Raw genomic sequence first — 22,332 nt, forward strand, 5'->3', positions numbered from 1 at the left:
TCTCATTAGCTCAACCCTTTACGAAGTAGCGGTAAATTCAATAAGAAACAATATTTATATATTTTTTTTACATTCATAAGTGTCATTTTTGTGACCTACATGAATAAAGTGTTTTTGAATTTGAATTTGAATTATCGCGATTTTAATATCGGCAATACAACGTTTGCTGGGTCAGCTAGTAAAATATAAAAAACCGTACTCCATTATTTTAAAAATTATTTATCAGTTAATTTTAATACATAAATTTATGAGAAAAGAATGTAAAAAGCTATCCCACGAGTGTTTGAACAATTGAACAATTTTAGTAATAATTCACTAGATAAATTTTACCTTGCGTACATTAAGACCTAAGCTGTCATTGACGAAACAGCACGAAGTATTTTTATATTGTTAGTTATACTGCTCATAATATTATGTCCACAATTAAGGCAGGATTTTGAAGAAGTTTATTTTGTAATAATTCTGTTAAAAAGTCTGCTCAGTACAAAAATAACTGACCGTTTATTTATGAACTACAAACTACAGCTACATCTTTGATTTTTTTTTGTATTTTAAAACTATTGGTGTATCTAGCATTATTGTGGATAGTTCTCCTGTAGTTCTGTTGGTAAATAACGATCGACTTGACTCTAGCAGGTTAGAAGAAGATATAAAATATAAAAAACTGTACTCCATTATTTTTAAAAATGGTTAATCATTTAATATTAATACATAAATTTATGAGAAAAGAATGTAAAAAGCTATCCCACGAGTGTTTGAACAATTGAACAATTTTAGTAATAATTCACTAGATAAATTTTACCTTGCGTACATTAAGACCTAACTAGATAAATTTTATCTCGCATTAAGACCTAAACTTTCATTGATGAAACGAAGTATTTTTATATTGTCAGTTATACTGCTATTACTACTAAACTACAGCTACATACTTATTTTTTTTGGTAATATAAAACTAGTGGTGTATCTAGCATTATAGTGGATAGTTCTCCTATAGTTCTGTTGGTATATAACGATCCACTTTGTATCTAGCCGGGTGCTGGCATGAGGCGGCTAAGTCATAAACATTGTAATTCAAGGGAACAGTAATCTAGATAAGGGCAACCATTGTACTGGCTGTACTATCGGCTCTCTTTATCGATATATTTGTATGCAAAAGCTGCAGCCACATTCCTAGGGAGTGCTATGTGCTTTGTTAGTCAACTCTATCTGTATACATTTAAAGATGTACCTAGTTAATTAATTCATTAATACTGTATTACTATGACGTTCACCGTTGGTCGATTGGTATGCATGTCTGTGAATCTAGGGACTAAGGACGTTTAATTCTAGCTGTAGCCTGATACATTTATTCCAAATGACGGAAGTATTCGACAATTTCCCGGAAAAAGAATGACAAATAAACAAATTTATTAAAAGTACTAGATATTAAGACATTACGTTTTTACGGTGCCCGAAGTAAAAATAAATCCGATGGATATTGATGTAAGCGTATGTGATATTATTTTTAAAGAACTCCCCGAACCCGAGACCTCACAGACACAAAAAAGTAATGAAAATATAAATTTCATATTTAGTCTTTCAAAAGTCATGACATTAGATTTCACTCAATTATTATTAGAATCATTAAAGAAGTCTCGTTTAATCATAAGTGATTTGTTAGAGTCGATGAGAATAAAAAAAAATTAATAATGAATGAATAATTTACGACGCGGTCAACAAGTGACAGCCCTACGGATATCTCACGTCAATTTAAATCATTTTAATTGGACGAAATTGTTAAATGTGTCCGGTATACCGAGGGTTACCGACGAACAGTTATTTCTGTTTTTTATTTTCTTAAAGTGGAAAGTACACAATCAAACCACTGTAGGTAGTCATTTGAGGTTCTCTTTTAACATGAGGATCATATTAAGGTAGGTTCCCGCAAATAAACTGGAGTATACTCTTGTTTTGTTCTCTTTAGTAGCCCGTATTCTTCAAAGTATCTCCAGAAAATAAATCTAGTTTTAGTTGCTTCTCTGTTTTTTCAGTTTGCGGTTAAATGGACTGCTACAAGCCAATTATACTGATGTACTTCGTTTCCTACTATAATAAAAAGGATTTAATTTAATATTAAGAGAACTATAATTTGAACTGAACACTCAATATTAGGTAAAAGGTAAAATCTCATAGAAATCTTGGAAATGGAACGACCAGGCTATTCAAAGAATAAATTAAACTGTAATGTAATATTATTCAAAAAAAAAAAAATATTTTCTTGCCCCTGTTCTTCTCAGGTCAAGGTCATTTCTCGTTAAATGGGTGATGGGTTTTGACGTTTAGTAAGAGATTTCAAAATTCACTTTTGAATAAAATATTTAAGTTCATGTAGATGATACCGATTAACACCAGGTTGATCATCTGCTTATTCCATCTTTTACAGATAAATTGGCAAAGAAGCATCTTCATTCGGGCACTAATTTTTTTGCCGTTTTCTACCATCATGGTATAATCTTGCTTTAGTTGGCTTTATTCTATCTTGAGCTACATGCATCCAAAGCATTTGAATTCCTCTTGGGCGTTTCTACCCCAAATAATTTCACTTCAGATACGTCCAGCACCAAAAACCTTCTGCCAGCCCACTGCTACTTAACTCTGCTCTTACTTTGCTTACGGTGCTGCCTGTGGTGGTTTTTGTATTTAAAATTAAGCATTGGCTGTACTCAATAAATCTTGAGGATTTTTAATTACTTCAATTGGGAATTTTTAGTTGGAAATTTTGTTTTCATCACTTGCATTTAAAGTAGTTTATGAAATACTACAACGCTGTGGAATGAGCTTCCTTGTGCGGTGTTTCCGGGACGATACGACATGGGCACCTTCAAAAAAAGCGCGTACACCTTCCTTAAAGGCCGACAACGCTCTTGTGATTCCTCTGGTGTTGCAAGAGAATGTGGGCGGCGGTGATCACTTAACACCAGGTGACCCGTACGCTCGTTTGTCCTCCTATTCCATAAAAAAAATGCTCAATCTGTAAGTATTGATTGAATGGAGTGTCAATGAGTTACATTAAAGCTCAAATTTTGGAAGTGATGGCAATTGGTGATATATAAATCTTATGTTAATATTCATAAGAGTCTTTGCTACGCGCTTAATGGTATTTTTGGCGATTTTGATTATTCTCTTTTCACAATATAAAATCAAAACGTGTTGTTACTATCATCTTGAAGACGCATTTGATTTAACGAGACAGTTGTTAAGGTGCTCCTCAGCCTAACGATAACGCAGTGGAAACGATCAAGCCGTGTGCGCCTGGCTTAATTACATAGCTTTTATCTTACCGTCCAATTTCTTTATTTTACGGCTCGACATATTAATATGTTAATTGAGTTGCGCGGTGGTCTGTCGATAATTTTTACTTATCGATACACCGGAGCTACGTTAAAGGAAACATAAACTTTTATTGTTATAATTTCTTGTTTATTATTTGATTCGTCTGTGATGTTAATGCTAACATATAAAGTTGCGTGGTGAGTGAACTTATTATTGTTGAAAATATACATAATTTAAGGATGCAGCAACTTCTTTAGCCATTTTGTTTTTGGTTAGGTTAAATTGAAATCTACATGATATTTTGATAAGATCTTGTAAAATGCTAAATCTGTTGGTAATTATTTAGTGATATAGGCTTCTGCATGTCTTCATTCAGTTCAAATAGAACAGTTGATTCTAGAATAGTGTGATATAATTTATCTTTAGACTTACATGATTAAATAAATTATTTAATTCCAATTGTGCTGTTAATTATTAAGAGTTATGCTGAAATACTTTTACTACCATTAAATTGTTAAATGAATTTAAAGCTTATCTATTACCTACACTAAGATATTAGACAGTTACACACTTTGTAGGCAAAATAATAAACATAACTTTGGTACTTGCCCAACGATACCCTTACTTAATATTCGAAAGATTTTCTTAAAAACATAAAATGTGAAAAAGAATAAAAGGGTTAACTTAAAGGAACCTTATTGTAAGTAGGAAGCACCTACAGCTGACTATGTGACGTTTAAAATGTTAAGTTTATCTCACAGTGACCGAATCTGATAGAACAAGCTCATTGTCAATTTATTTATGAAATAAAAGGACTAAAAAGCATCTGAGCTAACTAGTTTATGACGCCATGTTGAAAAAATTCAGTTACTTAATATACAATTATTTTAATTTAATAGTTCCTACAAGACTAGAAATAAATACTCTTCAAGTAAAATTTTAATCAACAGATCGGCAAAATGGGTCTATGTAAAATTTCAAGACATAAAAAGCGTACAGAAAAGTAAAGTTTCGTGTTTGTATTGAAAAAGTGAACAAAATTCAAATTAAGCCGTTTTTAAATCGTGAACCACTAAATGCCCTCTTGACATTAAGTATCCAGCGTCAGGGAATGTACAACAGCGCTCAAAGAACTTAGCCTGCTCTCCTTTAGTGCGGTAGACCTTTGCTATTTAAATATATCCTTAAATTATATACAACAGTTAATTATTCACTGACTCTTTGACGCTATCGCAGTAAGATACAGCATTTCGAGGGTTCCGTATCAAGAAAGGTCAAATGAAAACAAGAACGATATAAATATATTGTGTTAGTATTTTATGTACCTATTGAGAAACGTATATTCTTAATCATAATATAAGACTTTATTTGCAAGAACTAAATAAAGGAAATTATTATCTTACAATTAGGTAACCTTATATACATTGAAGCTATAATCATTTTTTACTCATTTCTTTATAGAAAACTAATTATATTTTTAGTATTTATATACAAACATTATATTTAGTAGGTATTCGAGTAAAACTTTAAGACACCAATTTGCGTATCCGAGATCATTTAGGCACATGAGGTAGGTAAACAATATATTATAGAACCCTGAAAGTTTGTTCGTAACAAAACATGCGACTAGGTTTTTGAAATGTGTTAAGATAAAAGATTTGAAAGCAATAAATCTAAATAAATATCGATACACGTCATACCAGGCACTACAACCCTACACATGTTTCGATTACAACATACAAGATGGCGCTAGATGTTCCAGCTTTCGTTCCGGTTCTCGTTCCAGTTTTTATGAATTGATAGAGACATTTACATGTAAACTGGCTTTTGATAGAACAACGCGTGAAATTGATTATCGATTAGTAACGTTTCATTTACAAATAATAACTGACCTTTGTCACGTGCTTTTTGATGTTTACATATTATCTCACCTACTTGTCAACCAATTAATTGATATCTATTAAAAACCTTCAGAATTTATATTGTGGCAAAACAAAAAATAATGCAATTTCGTCTCAAATAGACAAGCCATGGCACTTTGCAATCGAGCGCACCTTTAAGTTGAATTTAGTAGCATTTGTATGTTTAAGAAACTATTAGAATTGTTTTTTTTTTTCAAATGATGTTGCTTTATTGTCTAGAGAATTAAGTTCCCGTAAATAAAAATAAGTGATGTATAAAGAAATAAAATATAAATGGAGCTAGCTCGACAAAGAATTAAAGTAGATATATTCAGAATATTTTTTTAACCGTGAAAAAATACTGTAAATTTATAATTATACTGTCTCAGTGTGTAGTACATATTATATAGTTTTCATAAAAAAAATATATATTATTACTTACTTTATAGACCTAAATTTTTGTTTTAAGTAAAATAGTAGGTATAACAATTTTCGTATAATGTCCTTTAGAGCCTTAACGCCTAATTTGCATATTTAATTAATATTTACTTTATGAAAAGTCCTGTAATATTAACAATGTGACTGATGTAAAACTGCATTTTAGTAATCATATTATTAATTGAGATGTTCATTGCTACTCTCCCAAAGATGGCGCTGATGATATTGAGAGGAGTTGTGATTCAATTAATTTATGAAACTACATATTATGACCTTTTTTATCTGTATTAAAAAGAAAATGACACTTAATATAAAGTATATTACATTTCAATTAACAAATACGTAGTATGGATAATATAAAAATACTTGCAAAACGAAATGTATCATTCGCAATGGCTTCGCCATGTCACTGAATTAAACAATACGTGATATTTTTAATTAAATACGAAACAATACATATTGATACGAGTCGAACTCGATTGCAGACTCAATTCGGAACGCATCGCATCGGATCGGGCGTCTCCCTATTCGCGCCAAATGGTTAATTTGCGCGGTAAACACACACGCCATATCCATAAGTCATATCAACTGCACACGGAGTCAACTGAACTATACCCGTCTCGCTCTAACGAACTAGAGAAACCACTACGACTTTTTCCTTTCGGTTGGAAATCTTATTTTGAATTTATTCCTACGGGGCGTGGATGCAGGCATTGCATATTATGTTGCTCGTTCTAACCTGTGGGTATCGCATTCCGTCCTTTTCTCGCTTTTTGTGATTTTAATTCGAGGAACGACATCGCGACGTGATTCGATTGTATAGATTTTTTATTGCAAATATTCGGAATTCGTTGTTATAACAGAATTTTCACTGAATCAAGGAGCTAACAGAGTCTATAATTTTGTGTGGACAAATGATTATAAGCAATCAACATATATAAAACTAAAAATCCAAATTAGGAGTTCTACAATCTACTAGATATTAATTAGTCACTAAATTCTTAAATTTGTGTTATTACCTAGCTCTTTTAGGTATTAAAGTAATAATGTAATGTTATATTTTAGTTGAATAAAATATTGTTATGTAGGAATGTGATAATTTACAAGCTGTAACATTTATAACGCAATGTTATTCTAAAGCTAAAATCTGACTTAGGTGATAAGTTTACCAGTGGAAGGCTCCTCTGCACCGAATGCCGGCTAGACTATGGGTACCACAACGGCGCCCATTTCTGTCGTGAAGCAGTACCTAATGTGTAAGCATTACTGTGTTTCGGTCGTAAGGGCGCCGTAGCTAGTGAAATTAGTGGGCAAATGAGACTTAACATCTTATGTCTCAAGGTGACGAGCGTAGTAGTAGTAGGTAACTCTCAGAATTTTTGGGTTTTCTAACAATCCTGAGCAGCACTGCATTGTAATGTAAGGGTAGGGCGTATCAATTACGCTATGCTGAACGTCCTGCTGGTCTTGTCCCTTATTTTCATAAAAAAAAATTATCTTGCCATAAGATTTCTTTTAATTACACTATAAGTAATAGAGTATATAAGTATATCTGTTGTATTCTAGGCTATTGTGAGTGTGCAATGTAGGTACCTACGTAAATCTATCACTGTGTCTACAGTAGATAGAACTCTGCATTGCGGTAGGATAGAAAGGAGAATGCAGAATTTACGATAAGATATTATGGCTGGCATTTATACAAAACTTTTTTATTTCGAGCTCATTACTACATTTTTATGTTAATTTTTAACACTACTATAATTGGATTCACGTTGACATTATAAATTATTGATAAACAATTTTGTTATTGTGTAGAGACGTGTTGCATAATAATACCTACTTAGTAAATAACATGACATTAAGTATTATTGTTAAGTTTTTCTCAGGCGACTTTTTATTTTCAAGAAGTTAAGTTTAAGTTACTAATTAATGAACAAGTGTTGATGTAATTAGGTAGACGACTACTTTCTTTAAACATTTTAAAGACATAGGGGACATTTGACGGTTTTTAATAACAGCTGTCCAATCTCTCTTGTACTGTAAAATATTTTACATGTAATCGAAACTGCCTTCTACAGGGATGGCTTTAGATAATTTATTCGTCGATATTACCCTCTATTTTGAGCAACGCACGCACACTAACACAAAGTAACATACAAATCGCGAGCGTAAGACGTAGATTGTCACGCACAATAAAGTAATAAACCTGGCCTGTTTTTATCGGTAATCTAGCAGCAAAAGGCAGTATCTAGACATACCTAAGGGATAATTACGGATCCTCATTTGCCATGTTCGTGCTGGGACTTCCACCCATCATATTAAAAGATCCCACTCAGATTAAAACACGGTCGTGCAAATACCGGAGGAGTCTAGAAGTGATGGGTGCAGGAATCAATGAATCTTGCTCGCAACCTGATCAGTAAATTAATAAAATTTGCAAAGTTAAAGATATCTCAAGCAGAATTCCGCCCTTTGATGCAGGGGATGCATGGAGACAGAAGAAACACCACAGAACATGCAATCCCAACACATCCTTATAAATTCGAGCAGTTATTCTACTTTCATCCAAGAAGAAAGGGCTTCATAACCGAACCACCTCTATATGTATTTCCTTCTCAATCTCCGCTAAGCTTTTTTGCGCCTATTTCTACCGTGAAACAGCAATGTGTAAGCATTACTGTGTTTCGGTGTCAAGGGCGCCGTTGCTAGTGAAATTGCTGGGCAAATGAGACTTGACATCGTATGTCTTCAGGTGATCGCAGTTGTAGAATTTTTGGGTTTTTCAATAATCTTGAGCTGCATTGTTATGGGCATGGCGTATCAATTACCAGCAGCTGAACGTCCTGCTCGTCTCATCCCTTATTTTCATAAAAAGAGAAACTAGTACGCTACTAAGCTCGAGATCTGTTTCTAATTACAGCGTTATTTATTCTGTGTCTCATACATATTCCCTACACTCAACATAACTAGTACTTTCTAACGCGTTTCTTCTGCTTTCTTCCTCTTCTGTCACACTCAGCAATTAAAACACACATTGTAGAACCCTCAAACTCAAAATATCTTTATTCTAATAGACTAAACGCCATAAACTTGTTTCATAATTTTGTATGTACTTTACTAACTTTACTATATGTTCGGAAAAGTAGAGTCGTGAGAAAGTATACAAGAAACTCTCTAGCCTCTCTTTGAAACCAAAATATAATTTATAATTACTATATTAAGTTATTGATAACACATTGTTTGAATGCTCATTCAAAATAATTTAATAACAAATGAAAAACAGACTAAAATAAATATATATATTGATGGAATATGCTTTATGGAAGACGTTTTCTATCTTATTATACATGTGCTGACTAGTCGGTCCTGTCCTAGATTAGGAAGGTTTAGATTTTAAGATATTATAATAACACTAGGCTTTAAGTTACTTTGTAACTAACACATTATGATCCTTTGTTGGTCGAAATAAAGAATTTATTATTATTATTATTATCGTTCTTAAATCTAATTTAATACAGTTAAATTATTTTGACTCAATGAAGTAGTGAAGAGTGACGACAGTAAGTTGGAGACGAGGTTACTCATAGAAGCCGCCAAGTCAATATTTGTGTGGTTTGTGTGCTGGCAAACCGACTTAACAGTGTGTCAACAGAAGGGTTCGCTAATGCCCTTTTTACAAAAAGCTTGGATAAATATTGAGGCGACGACTATGGAGTCTTGATTTATGGAATGAGATATTTTTATTATTCATCGGTTCGATTCCGTTCAAAAACAAGGTACAACGCCCCTTAATGTTTATTGAAAATTATGGATGCTTATCACGGTGACTTCCGAAGAGCTTTTCGACCTGATTACTGCAATTTAATTCTTTTCCTCGCCACTTAAATTGTTCTATAACTTTATCGTTCTTCTACCGTGAAGTTTTCAAGGAACTTTCTTCGAATTACTATTGAATTTAGATTTAATATACGTTCACAATCGTCACGTTTTTGCTCTTAATAATGATTATCATTATTATAACATTAGAAATAAGGGATTGCTCGTAACTAATTCTGGTAGGCTTCATAAGATACATAATAGCTTTAAGGGCAAATGTTTACACTTGTATAATAAAGTCCCAGCCAGTGTTCAGGCATTATCTATATATACATTTTATTAAAAAATGGGACATTGGGTGATCCGGAAAGCATTTATTAGTTTTTTTCCTTTAAGTTTTGTATCTTCTTAGTAATCTGAGCAAGGCTCAGTCGTCCAGGTATATACATGTACATATATTATATATCTAATAAGGAATATAAGTATATACGGTCTATGTATAAACAAACTTAGACAAGGACCGGTCCGTAGAGAATATAGAGCGAGATGTCATAAACGACTAAATAAAGCGTAGAGTATAGAGGCGGGTGCATTAGCGATTAAAGATCGCCTCTCGGTAAATTAAAATAAATATTAGCGGGCTGCGCCTGCGCACAAAAGGAGCCGCTTTCATCTCGCCGACACAGGTGCCGCCCGCGCGGTACTGTCGCGCTCTACACTCGTTACCAAATAATATCGGATTACTCGAGACTCACTCATTATCCTGGCTTTGTCTAAGACGACTTTTCTCCAGTTCTTTTTTAGTTTTTAGAAAACTAAATAATTACCTGCCTAAACTTGCTAGTTGAAGGCTCCTTTGCACAGGATGCCGGCTAGATTATGGGTACCATAACGGCGCCTATTTTTGCCGTGAAGAAGTAATGTGTAAACATTACTGTGTTTCGGTGTCAAGGGCGCCGTAGCTAGTGAAATTACTGGGCAAATGAGCGCAGATGTAGTTCTGCTCAGAATTTTTGGGTATTTCAAGAAACCAAAGCGGCACTGCATTGTTATGGACAGGGCGTATCAATTACCATCAGCTGAACGTACCGCTCGTCTCGTCCCTTATTTTCATAAAAAAAATCTTTTTCAAAATTTGGTACACAACATTTTTACCGAAGTCTAAATGCAGTTTTAACACCAAGATCAATTTATACAATCTTCGAAAGCTGAATGGTTAGTGAACTTCCATATTTTAATTTATTTCTGATTGTAATTTTGTCATAAATTTATTTATAACAGTAATATTATAAATGTTTTAATACTTATCGAGTCGCCTGAATAGAACCTACATAGATATCGTTTGGTGCGGTAGGTTGTATCATAGTTATTTTAATAAATACACTTTATTATCATCAATAAAATAAGGTTTTGAATGCCCTAGAGAACATTATATTATTATCTTATCAAAGCGATAGTAGTTAATTAGTCTTATTGAACTTAAAGGACTTGTTTGTGGTTTGATGAGTTTCTGTGTACGATTTACGCGTAGGTACTCAAGGAATTTATTTGGCATTTAGATGAAGATTTTGGGAACAGTTTCTCAGATCAGCAGCAACAATTATGGAAGTACTTTTTCGAAAAGCTTCATGGCTCTCCTTAAAAAGATGTTACAAAGAAACTCACAAAAGTGTGTAGCTACAGTTGGGAAAACGTGGGTTATGTCCACCCCTAAACCGCTCATGCCCTAACCCCTTCTTTGCCCAACCCGGTAACGTTTGAAAAACGATGGTTTTAAAGATCACCTAATTACTTTATCGCGCTTAATTTTAGATACATATTAGTCCTACAATTGTGTAGACAATTATATATTTTGTTATCTTTTCTTGTGTTTATTAATTTTTTAATTGTTATAAATTTTAATTTACTCCAACTAGCCATAATTTAGAACATTATTTATTTCTCTTTAATTTTAATTAGTATTACCTCAAAGTTTTACATAGTTATATGTGGATAGCGTATCTGATTACAATTTTATGAGTCTTATATGTTATTTCTTTATACTGTAAGTAGTAGTTACTCTGTAAGTAGTAGATATTTGATTTTCCTACTAAAATAAAAATCGGAACTCTAGATAAAATCGCTACCAATGCCAGTGACGACTGTTTTAAAATAACTTAATAGATCTTGTCTCTTTCCGTTAAAGTACAATATCGCACTAAGCTCAAAATATATGATCCTCACAATGATGATGTGCAGCGTTTTTCCACAGTGCGACTTTCAAGTAACTTCATTCCAACTTCAATCAAAAGATGTAGAAAGAACTTTCGTCCGCAAATCGATAGGCTTAATATAGCAAATACCAAAGCACGAATATTCACTTTAAATGCGGGTAATTTAAGCGAATTCTACATTGATTACTTGGAAAAAATCAAGGAGATTAAAATATAAAGTAGAGTGGACAGCACGAACAAGGAACTAAATCCAAAATCTATTACCAATTTATCTTATTAATTTATATATCTAATACCAAGAAGTTACTCGTATGCCATTTAACGGAGAGCTCTTAAATGATAATTGTGACAGTTCACAGTACCAGAAATTAGCGTGGTCTCTGCCGTTTGATAACTGAGGTAAGTTCTAATTATTATTGCTGTTAAGTTTTCGAATTGTTAGTCCCTGTTTTCAGCAAACGCAGACACACTAAATAAAACAAAGTGATTGACGTATCGCGAGTGTAAGACATAGCTGTCATGCACACAAAAGTATTAAACCTGGCCTGTTTTAATCGGTTGTCTAAAAGCAAGAGAATTAACTAAACGTATAAATTATGTAAGCATTTGTGATTCCATAATATGGTACCTATAAAGGTCTTGAAATTACGCATGAGATATAAATATATATGTACTAGCCGTTCCCGCCCGCTTCGCTGGGTAAATTTGATAAGAAAGGAACGTTGGAATTAAAAAATAAGTCATAAACCATCTAGGATAAATTTCGCAACGAATGATTGGCGTGATTGAGCCTCAAACAAAGACTATTTTCATTATCTTAATATATATAAATTACGTGACACGTTGTTTGTCCGCGATGGACTCTTAAACTAATGAACGTATTTAAATAGGGATTACTTCATGAAGTGCAGTTTAGTCCAACTTGAGAGATAGGATAGTTTTTATTTCAATTTGGGACCCATAATTATATTTATTTCCAATATTTGTTTTGTATGGACATATTTTCTGTGAGAGAATTTATTGACGCACGGTTTGACAGTTCTGCTTTGAAACAATTTCATTATAACAGCAGTCCTATTTTACGAAATAATTCTTGATGTTATGAAATATTATTGACAAATTATTAAAATTATAATTATAAAATACAGAACAACGTCTGTCTGGTCAGCTAATAGATTATAAATGTATATACAGACAGATATTGAGGATGACACACTCAACACACGCTCAGATAATTATTTAAAACGTCGGCGGAGCACTTGGCTAAGCGCTCCAAATAAATATTAGGATAACTCCACGCGTCATATAACCTTCTGTAAACACAATAGGCTATGTTTGTCTGTCCATATTATGACTACTTAAGGCTTCTCTTTACGCAGTAGTTTGTAGAGTCTACCGAGCTTTTATCATGGTTTAATTGAAATTGTGGTGCCTCTATAAAAATACGCACCTAGCCCTTAGGTCTTAGATTAAGGATTGGTCTCCGCTGCACTTAAACTAGATACCGGAGGCGCAGTCACAAAGTGCGGCAATACTACGACCAAGTGAGCGTACTCGAGTCAGTCTCGAGCAATATGTGACGTTGACGCGCATGTGGCACGTTCGGTTATGCTTATAATTAAAACTATAAGTCGCGTAGTAAAACTTTGTAAATATAATAGTACAAGAAATAAGAAACACTGGGATCACATATCATGATCAAATTTCATTTTAAAATAACATGAACCTTATGTTACAAAATTTGAAAGATGTCACGCACACAAGCATGTTGTTGTTGCCATAATAAAAAAAGCTACAGTTCTTATGTACCTAGTGCGGTATCTAGTTGGAGCGCTGCGGAGACCAATTCCTAATGGAAACAGAGAGTAGCTGGCTGTCAGAATGACATATTTTGTTGCTTACTTTTTTAAGGTTTTGATACATTCACGTTTTGATACATACACGTTTGATACATTCCTGCAACTTTTCTACGTCAAATTTATCAATTAAAAAAATAATATACATAATTTTTAATGTACAAGTCAAAGAATGCCTTTAATCCAGTCTGGTGTTAATTTTGTCCAGGTACGTCATGTCAGTAAAAGTAAATAAGTAAATGAAATATAAGCCGTGTGCAGGTTAGGTTACAAACGCCACAGTTGTTGTTATTAAATTAAGTGGACAGTTCGATTCTAAACTCTCCGAAACACAGACCTTATAAGTATGTATAATATAAAAAAATATATAATATTATGATGTTATTGAATCAACTCTGTCCTGATTTTTCTAGTCTTATCAATAGATGGCGCCACTTACATACGTGAATATAATTTGTACATAAAATATAATTAATTTAAGAGAGCTTATAACTTAAAGTACGAATTTAGGTTTTTATTTACCTTGCTTTTATTAACCTAATTGCATTTAGCGCGTTATTATTAATGCTATCCCTTTTCTAAACCCAAAAAAGAGATAGCATGCAAGAACATCAGGAAGTTAATCTGTAGTCTTCGTACAATTTTCTTTCAATTTGTGATAATAATAATAAATAAAATAAAAGTTTTGTCCTGCTAAATTTTGTTACAAACTTAATTATGAAATGCTCGCAAAATACCTCTATTTATACCCATGCGACAATCCTGTTGCATCTACTATACTCAATAACTCTTGTTTTTACTTATTTATTTAAGTAAGTATTTAAGTTTCTTGACTTAGTCGTGTAAGTGTAAGGCATTGACTATTTGATGTTTGATTATTTTTGTTGCATCACTTTACATAATATATTGTAACTAATATTTTTAGTCAAAAGATGAAGTTGTTAATGTTGATTAAAAAGAGTGGCAAAGAGTTTCTTGCCAGTTCTTCTCAACCTTTTCCGTAGTGGTGGTAAATGTAAAAAGAAAAACAAAATCTTTGACATTCATAAGTGTTATTTCTTTGACCTACATAAATAAAGTTATTTTGTTTTGATTTTAAATTTTTCGATGTTTTGTAGAAAAATATTACCTAAATCCGTCGCACAAGCATTGGTGTTTTTTTTATCGCGAACATTAATTTTAATTGTATTTCGAGTCTTGTAAAGTTTTGAATGATGTTGGTAATGAAAGATATACAAAAGTACTAAACCCGTTAACAAACAACACAGAAATTATTAGTGAAAAATTAACGGCATTTTTTGTATTTATGTAGTCTCCTACTGGCTAAGAAAATTAATTCTTAAGGACTGAATAGACTTTAATAAATTCACTCTAGTTATAACTATTTTTTTTCTAAATTGCTATAGCTAATAGTTATAACAATAAATAAATATTATTATTAACTAAAAAATCATCAATTGACCTATATTATAAGAATATTTAGTTAGAAATATTTAGTTAAGGCCAAAATGTTCGGTTAATATTACTCCGAATAACTTTTTTTTTTTAAAATGCAGAAAAGAAAATTAAATCGGGTGGTTGTCTTAATTTTCTTAGTCATCAATTATTAATTATTATTATAACCTTTAAATAAGACTCGTACGCCCTGGTACCTTCGCCCTGATATGAGCAAGGTCCCTGGCATGTTTTTTTTAATTAAAATAAGGGACTAGACGAGCAGGACGTTCAGCTGATGGTTATTGATTATTACAATTACCATTACAATTCAGTGCCGTTCTGGATTATTGTAAAACCCAATAATTCTGAGCGGCACTACATTTGGGCTCGTCACCTTGAGACATAAGATGTCAAGTCTCATTTGGCCAGTAATTCCACTAGCTGCGGGGCCCTTCAGACCGAAACATAGTAATGTTTACACATTACTGCTTTACGGCAGAAATAGGCACCGTTGTTGTACCCATAATCTAGCCGGCTTCCTGTGCAAAGGAGCCTCCCACTGGTAATGTATTAAGTAGCCGTAATACTGCGGATTTAAATTAAAAACGTTAAATATTTCTACGAGTACCGCACAGAATAAGGTGCCATAAATATTGACCCACTTAGTAATAAAGATCACATGAAAGGCCGCAGAAAAAAGTAGCTATTAACAAACACGTAGTGTAAAGTGAGGGTAGTTTTAAACCAACGTAAGTGTTAATATTTGTTCCGCTCGTGAGCAAACAGCGGAGGCACACAGGAATCCAATATGGATGGAAATATGATTCAATTGTTATTGTTCTGTTGTTGTGAAATATTATTTGTGTAAGTCTTGTATTTTATATGGGTGGAGTGGAAGAAGTGCCTAGTGATAGTTATTGTTTTTTTTTAATATATTGTTTTCAAGAAAGCCATAATAAGCTTTAACCACAACACTTATTATTATAAAACATAATAAATTTCCTTAATTTTTAGTTATTTGGGAAGAACACAATATGTCGTAATATGGGTTAGCCGACTTTATATTTAAATATTGTATGAGAGTGAGACGTCACGCTCGACAATGATTTATTTGTCCAATACTAATAATTATTTTACGTAAGTGAATCAAAACCTTTTTTAGTGTACGTTTGCAAATATACGGCTAAGATCTAGGTATCTAGTGCAATTACGTACCAACGTAGCTACATACGTCCTATTATTGCAATAAATTAATTAGCTGGTATAGTTGAAAATTTATATCCTTGCGCATTACTAACTTTAGTTTTACGAAACAAAACTAGATGGCGCTACATACCTAACTAAATTGTTTAGGACTTTTTAAAATGTTATAAATAATCGCCAATAGTTTTAATGCTGAGAGTATAGAATTGAATGGACTCTCGATCTAGCATTTAGCGAGTTAACAGCTCCTGAAGATACCTCGTGGAAAACGTGTCGAAGTAATTTTGTGAGACTGAACAGAACTGTCTTATTACAGTGTAAAGTTACTCCTAATGACAAAGGTAGGAGACAAAAAGTTTTAAATTTGGAATGACTTTACTTTGCGTTTATTAATAACACATTGTGGAAAGTGAAAATGTCGTCCATAGCAAGAAGTTGCTTGCCAGTGAGCACGATCAAGATGAGTATTGTTCTTAGTTATTGAAAAGGGAATATTTAGGTGATTTGGTCATGTAGGGAGGATGGATGAAGGCATGACTGGATAGACTTATTGAACTGATGTAACTCTTGGGAAAGCTCGAGTTATGCTTAGTTTCCACGATCAGATTAAGGAATGACTCGGACTTAAGGGGTAAAAAGAGATTGAAGACGTGCAAGAACCCCGGAAGCCTTTCTAGAAGTTCTCATGCATCCCCGGTTGGAGTTCACGCATAACCTGTATTAGGGTGATTAGGCCTTTGACGACAACGCTATATAGTGCGGGTAGGTCAACTTTTCAACCAATCTATGAATTTCTTTGCAAGTCTGTTTAGCTTTCCTCGTGATGCTTTCCGCTATCATCAAATCGTAGAAAATACGTAAACTGAAACACGATTGAACCGGCGCCTACTTTATGTTTTAATTTTCTTCGTAGCAGTGTAAATTTTAGCTCTATCGTACGTTGATGTGATATAATCGAAACTCTTTCTTTTTTCAATTAAAACATTGGAGATATTATTTGGCGAAATGATCGAATAACAAAACCCTTTCAGCAATCTCTTATCCGTATCGCAAGCCAATTACCGTCAATTTTTTCGTCATTCTGCCGGGTATAATGGACAGTTGGCAGCAATAATTGGCACTCAACTACGAAATCACCGCTCTCTGTCTGTCTGTAAGCATTGTCTCTCAACGACTCGCCAACACAACGACAGCTAATTGCTACTACAAATTTTGTTTGTTTATTCAATCTGCTTAGACTGGAAATCCTTTTGAATATCCCGCAATCCAGCATTATATGAATTAATATTTAGTTGATTTGATTTAAACATAAAAACTTCATAGATAAGTAACTCATGTTTTGCCTAGAGAGTTCATCAATTTTTATAACAAATTCTGGGCATACATATTGTTTATCGCCTGGCACATTTGAATTTCAAGCCCGAATGCTTATAACTTTGCTAACTTTTTGAGTGCTTAAGTATTAAATTAAACTGAAACTACAAAGCTCCTAACCTTTCGGACCACTATTTTGCTTGAGCTACCTAAGATTTCTGGATGATATAGTCATATTTAGTGAATCACTTACGGACAGAATGATTATAAAAGAAATAGGCTTAGAAATGAATGTAGAAAAGACTAAAATGTCAAATGGCAACAAAGTACCAATAAAAATAAAAGGAATTACAATTGTTGTGTTTACCTTAGCATGCAAATATCCTTCAGCAAGTAATCGAACAGTGAAGAAGTTAAAAAGGCTAAAGGCTTGATGGCGTGGCGTTGCATAGTGATGTCGCTTTATTGGGTGTCTTGTACCGCGTTTATAACGGGGAATTCTTATAATGTTCCAAATAGCTGTTTAACCTGATTTTTAGTAGGGTTGTAGAAATAGCCTTTCTGGACCTACATATAAATTATTTACTGCTTTTTATAATTAGTTAGTAAGCACTGATATAAATATTCAATAGTCAATTAATCAATTTCGTGATTTTTTTAGCTGATTTCTTTGCTCAACACGCCACGAACTTAAATATTGACCTCACCGTATAGATGTAAGGCGTGCGTTAGTGCGATTGGGAAGTTAGTATCTATAGAATAAGCCTTCTTGCGTGGTGTTTTCAAGACGATGCGATATGGTAGCATTAAAAAAACGTTTACCTTATTAGGTCTTGACTTGCAACGATCCTGTGTTCCTCTGGTGTCAGCGGTGATCAATATCGTCCTATTCCATAACGTAAATAACACCCCAAAGTGCTTAATAAAAGCATCAAAAATGCAGTATCAGTTATACTTCAGAGTTTCAAAGGCACTTCCACACAAGGGGATGCAATATTAAGTTTTCCGACTTCCGATCCATTACAGTCTCCCTGAACGACAATCCGAATTAACAGATACAAAGAAAACCGCTTAGAATAAAACCCTTTTACGTCAAGTGCTAAATCGCCGACAGATTAAGAGGTATATTTAAGCGTTTGTGAGACGAGACTCTCTATGAATCTACATAATTGAGATACAGTTCTACATTTTAATAAAATTACGCGCGTAAACTTGAGCGCTTGAGGTGAATGTTTGTGCCATTGTAGATTCACTTTAAAAGGTTTTAGCGATAGTTTTCAAGTGATATAATGACACACTTGGCATAGATCACAAGGTATTGTTGTGGGATGTAATACCCGTAAAATATCACAATTGCAAGTATAAGTTTGTTGTACTTAATAAAAGCCTTTGTGTCTATATTTTAGGAGTCCTTTTATCTTTTTTATTTCTCACAGAAATTGTGGTAAAATTATGCATGTTTTTATTGATACCTATACCTAAAAAAATCTAATAATATACATATGTCATTTCTTACCATTCGTATAGGTAGGTATGTTAATAATGTAATTACTGACAGTGGATGAGTATTTGGATAAGAAAGACACATAAAAATAAATGCTTCACAAGAAATTGGTATACTTAAAATCGTTTTATATTATATTAAAAATAACTCCATCATTATTTTAAAGCTAACTATTCATATAGCCTCGCGCCACTACTCTACCTCTCTCTATATATTTCTAATACTTTTATTACTTTGTTTTACTTTTAAACGAGAAATTCGTGTAAACACTCGTATATTTAGCGTTCCTAGAAACTGCACTGGTTATTTTAATTTGGTTAAGTTAAACCATTAATTGGTTGAAACATAATAACCCTGGTATTTGGGGACAAAAAACCGATAGGATTTAGCTAAGACTCGTCTTTGAAAAAACGTGATTTTTCTAGTTTTCATACCTAGTTGGAAAAGGTTTCTTTTATGAGTTTCAGCAGCTGAAATCACCTTTTGAATTTGAGCTTAAACACTCAAAAGCGAATAAGCCGGTGTATTCTAGGACTTAAATTTCCCTGACGTCATAAGTTATTCCACTAATGAGTGTCTTAATATGCTTGCGTTAAGTTTCGATCTTAAGTGAGTAAGATTTGAAGAGAATTACAACTTCTGAGGCCGTTAAATCAAATTTCAACTGAGCACAATGTCAGGCGACGATATAGTTGAATTCAATAAAAATAATATGCGTTATAATCCTTTATCAACTATTTTACTAAGATGTGGGATTTAAAATTTACAGATTCTATCAATGCATGCATATTATACCGTGTATATACATATCGTGTGTATGTTACTTGATTTCTCTGTTAGTAATGAACTGATTTAAATGAAGATAGTAAGGTATATCTCACGAGAGGTCTTTTGAATTTTATGTGATCTAACAGACCTTAGGTGGGAGAAATAGGGGATGAAATTTGATATTTTTGAATAAATTACATGGATAGCTTCGCTATTGAGATAGATAGCGGCATAGACAGTACGGAACAAACCATAACCGCTGTCCTTATATTATTAGAGAGTTACTCAAAAGTCATGGCAATTCACCATGTAATAATAATTCTTAAGACAATTTTCTAAAAGAGGATCTGAGATTGAATGCAACAATTATCACAACAATCAACCCCAACCAGATCGAAACATGGCTGCACAAAATACGTAGGGAACTTACTTAACTTAACTTAAATGAAGAAACAGTGAAGGATGCACGCAAACAAATAATGCACATCCACGAATATCAAAGAGGTTTGCCCGCAACCTGATCAGATGTTTAAATACGTAAAATTTTTGGTTTTTTAACTAGTAAGTTTTCCTTGAACAAGCATCTGGTGTACAGATAGCCCTTTATACAAGGAACGCATGGAGGCAGAAGAAACACCACAGCACAGAGTGTAGGAAGCATGAGTGAACAATTGCCTGTAAAAATTGTACTAAGTATTTTTATGTTTTAATTTTAGTTCAATATTCAATTTAATTTAAACTTATTCATCAGTGGCAGAGATTTTAAGATAAATAATGTACTAACAGTATATGAATAAATATTTATTCTGAATTAATTTTTTTATTGCTTCCCGATGCCTGCAGCAGGCGACTGGACTGGTGTAAGAAGATGAACTGACACAGAAAATAACCCAATTAAGAGTCTTTTTACGTAAACAGCTTAGTCAAACTAATTATTTTGTTTTAAATACATTCTTTTCAAATTGGTTTTATATGACAGTATATTGATTATTTAAGATAATAATATACTCCTAATATTTGTAGCAGCAAAAATGCTTCAAAATATAAATCCAAAGCATAAAAGTGTACCAAAAATGTATTTTCTACAAAATGTAAGTAGGACGGAGTGCCTTTGAGTGCAGAATCCTCTTCCCCAGGGCTTAGGGGTGATACGAGGGTGAATTGGGGAATAATTGATTGGATATCGATATTAATGGGATCTTTTTATTATAGGCTTACTAATAACGTATGTATTTTATACTTACATTGATCTGTTCATCTGTTGGATGTAACATTATTATTTACAACAATCACTTACACTGTTATTAACTTAAAAATAAATTTAATTGTGGCTTAGACACGTGTTTTGTTAGACAGTGATCTAACTATAATAACGTCATTGACCTAACAATGACGACGTCTAAAATGGAGTTTATCTTTTTCTATTACAAAACAGTGTTTAACTAAAACGTCGTTAAGCATAAACTGATGAGTACAGGAACAATTAAAGTTCCCTTCGAACGCATTTTTTGTCAGCTGTCATCATATAATCTAAATCTTCCCTAAGAATATGATCTATTCGTTAGACACACCTTAGACAAACTCCAACTCGTATTTAAATATAAGCAATGTCTAAAGATTGTTGAACGCTAAACAACAGAATGACATAGATTTGTAATAGAACTTTTTTAAAAGAAGTGTTCAACACATGTTTAACTTTTTTGTGATAACTGTCTTATAAAGATTATAGAAGACTTAGATATCTTCAAGCCGGCCCACATTCTAGCGCTGTACAAAGCGCAGGTCCGGCCACACATGGAGTATTGCTGTCATCTCTGGTCTGGCGCACCCCAGTATCAGCTCGATCCATTTGACCGCGTGCAACGCAGAGCAGCTCGAATTGTCGGGGACCCAGTACTCTGTGAACGGCTGGATCACTTGGCGTTGCGTAGAGACGTCGCTTCATTGTGTGTCTTCTACCGCATTTATCACGGGGAGTGTTCCGAAGAGCTGTTTTACCTAACTCCTGCCGCCGAATTGCACGACAAGCCACAAGTTAGGATATCATCCTCACCATCTGGATGTGTGGCGGTCCCCCACAGTGCGGTTTACAAGGAGCTTTCTTCCACGTACTACAAAGCTGTGGAATGAACTTCCTTGTGCGGTGTTTCCGGGACGTTACGACATGGGTAACTTCAAAAAAAGCGCGTACACCTTCCTTAAAGGCCGGCAACGCTCCTGTGATTCCTCTGCATGCATATATATATAATAATAATTATACATAAATGAAATTCCATTGAATCGATCAAAATGACAATTGGCAAATGTATTATATTTTCGGTGCAGAATTCATATTTTCTGACTCTGGTACATCAGGTTGTATATGGTACATACTAACTATATTCTATAACGGTTAAACGATTCCTAAGAAAATTTATATCCTGTGATCCTTGAATACGGAGTGTGTATTTGCTGTATTAATAGCAGTAAAATATATAGTTTATACTTTTTAATTTTGAAGAATAAACCTGTTCTTGTTTAAATACGATACTAAGAACTAAACACGATAAATAAATTCATTGTTAGAGATG

General features: G+C 33.3%; 2 protein-coding genes across 10 annotated transcripts in view; one reads left to right on the top strand and one right to left on the bottom strand.

Moving 5' to 3' along the window:
• LOC126975738 (zinc finger protein 573-like) overlaps positions 1-22,332 on the top strand; it is a 358,061-nt gene that overhangs the window by 209,852 nt on the left and 125,877 nt on the right. The window contains exon 13 of one of the 2 annotated variants that reach the window (XR_007731784.1): positions 21,545-21,721. The exons of the other annotated variant lie outside the window; for it this stretch is intronic. The gene's annotated coding sequence lies outside the window, so the exon portion shown is untranslated. Of the gene's footprint in view, positions 1-21,544; positions 21,722-22,332 lie in introns of those variants that run through there. 2 annotated transcript variants of the gene reach the window in all.
• The window catches only part of LOC126975748 (optomotor-blind protein-like), a 144,800-nt gene that overhangs the window by 15,372 nt on the left and 107,096 nt on the right, over positions 1-22,332 (bottom strand). The gene's annotated exons all lie outside the window — the stretch shown is intronic.

The sequence above is a fragment of the Leptidea sinapis genome, chromosome 37, assembly GCF_905404315.1.
Source record: "Leptidea sinapis chromosome 37, ilLepSina1.1, whole genome shotgun sequence".
In the NCBI taxonomy this organism is placed as follows: domain Eukaryota; kingdom Metazoa; phylum Arthropoda; class Insecta; order Lepidoptera; family Pieridae; genus Leptidea; species Leptidea sinapis.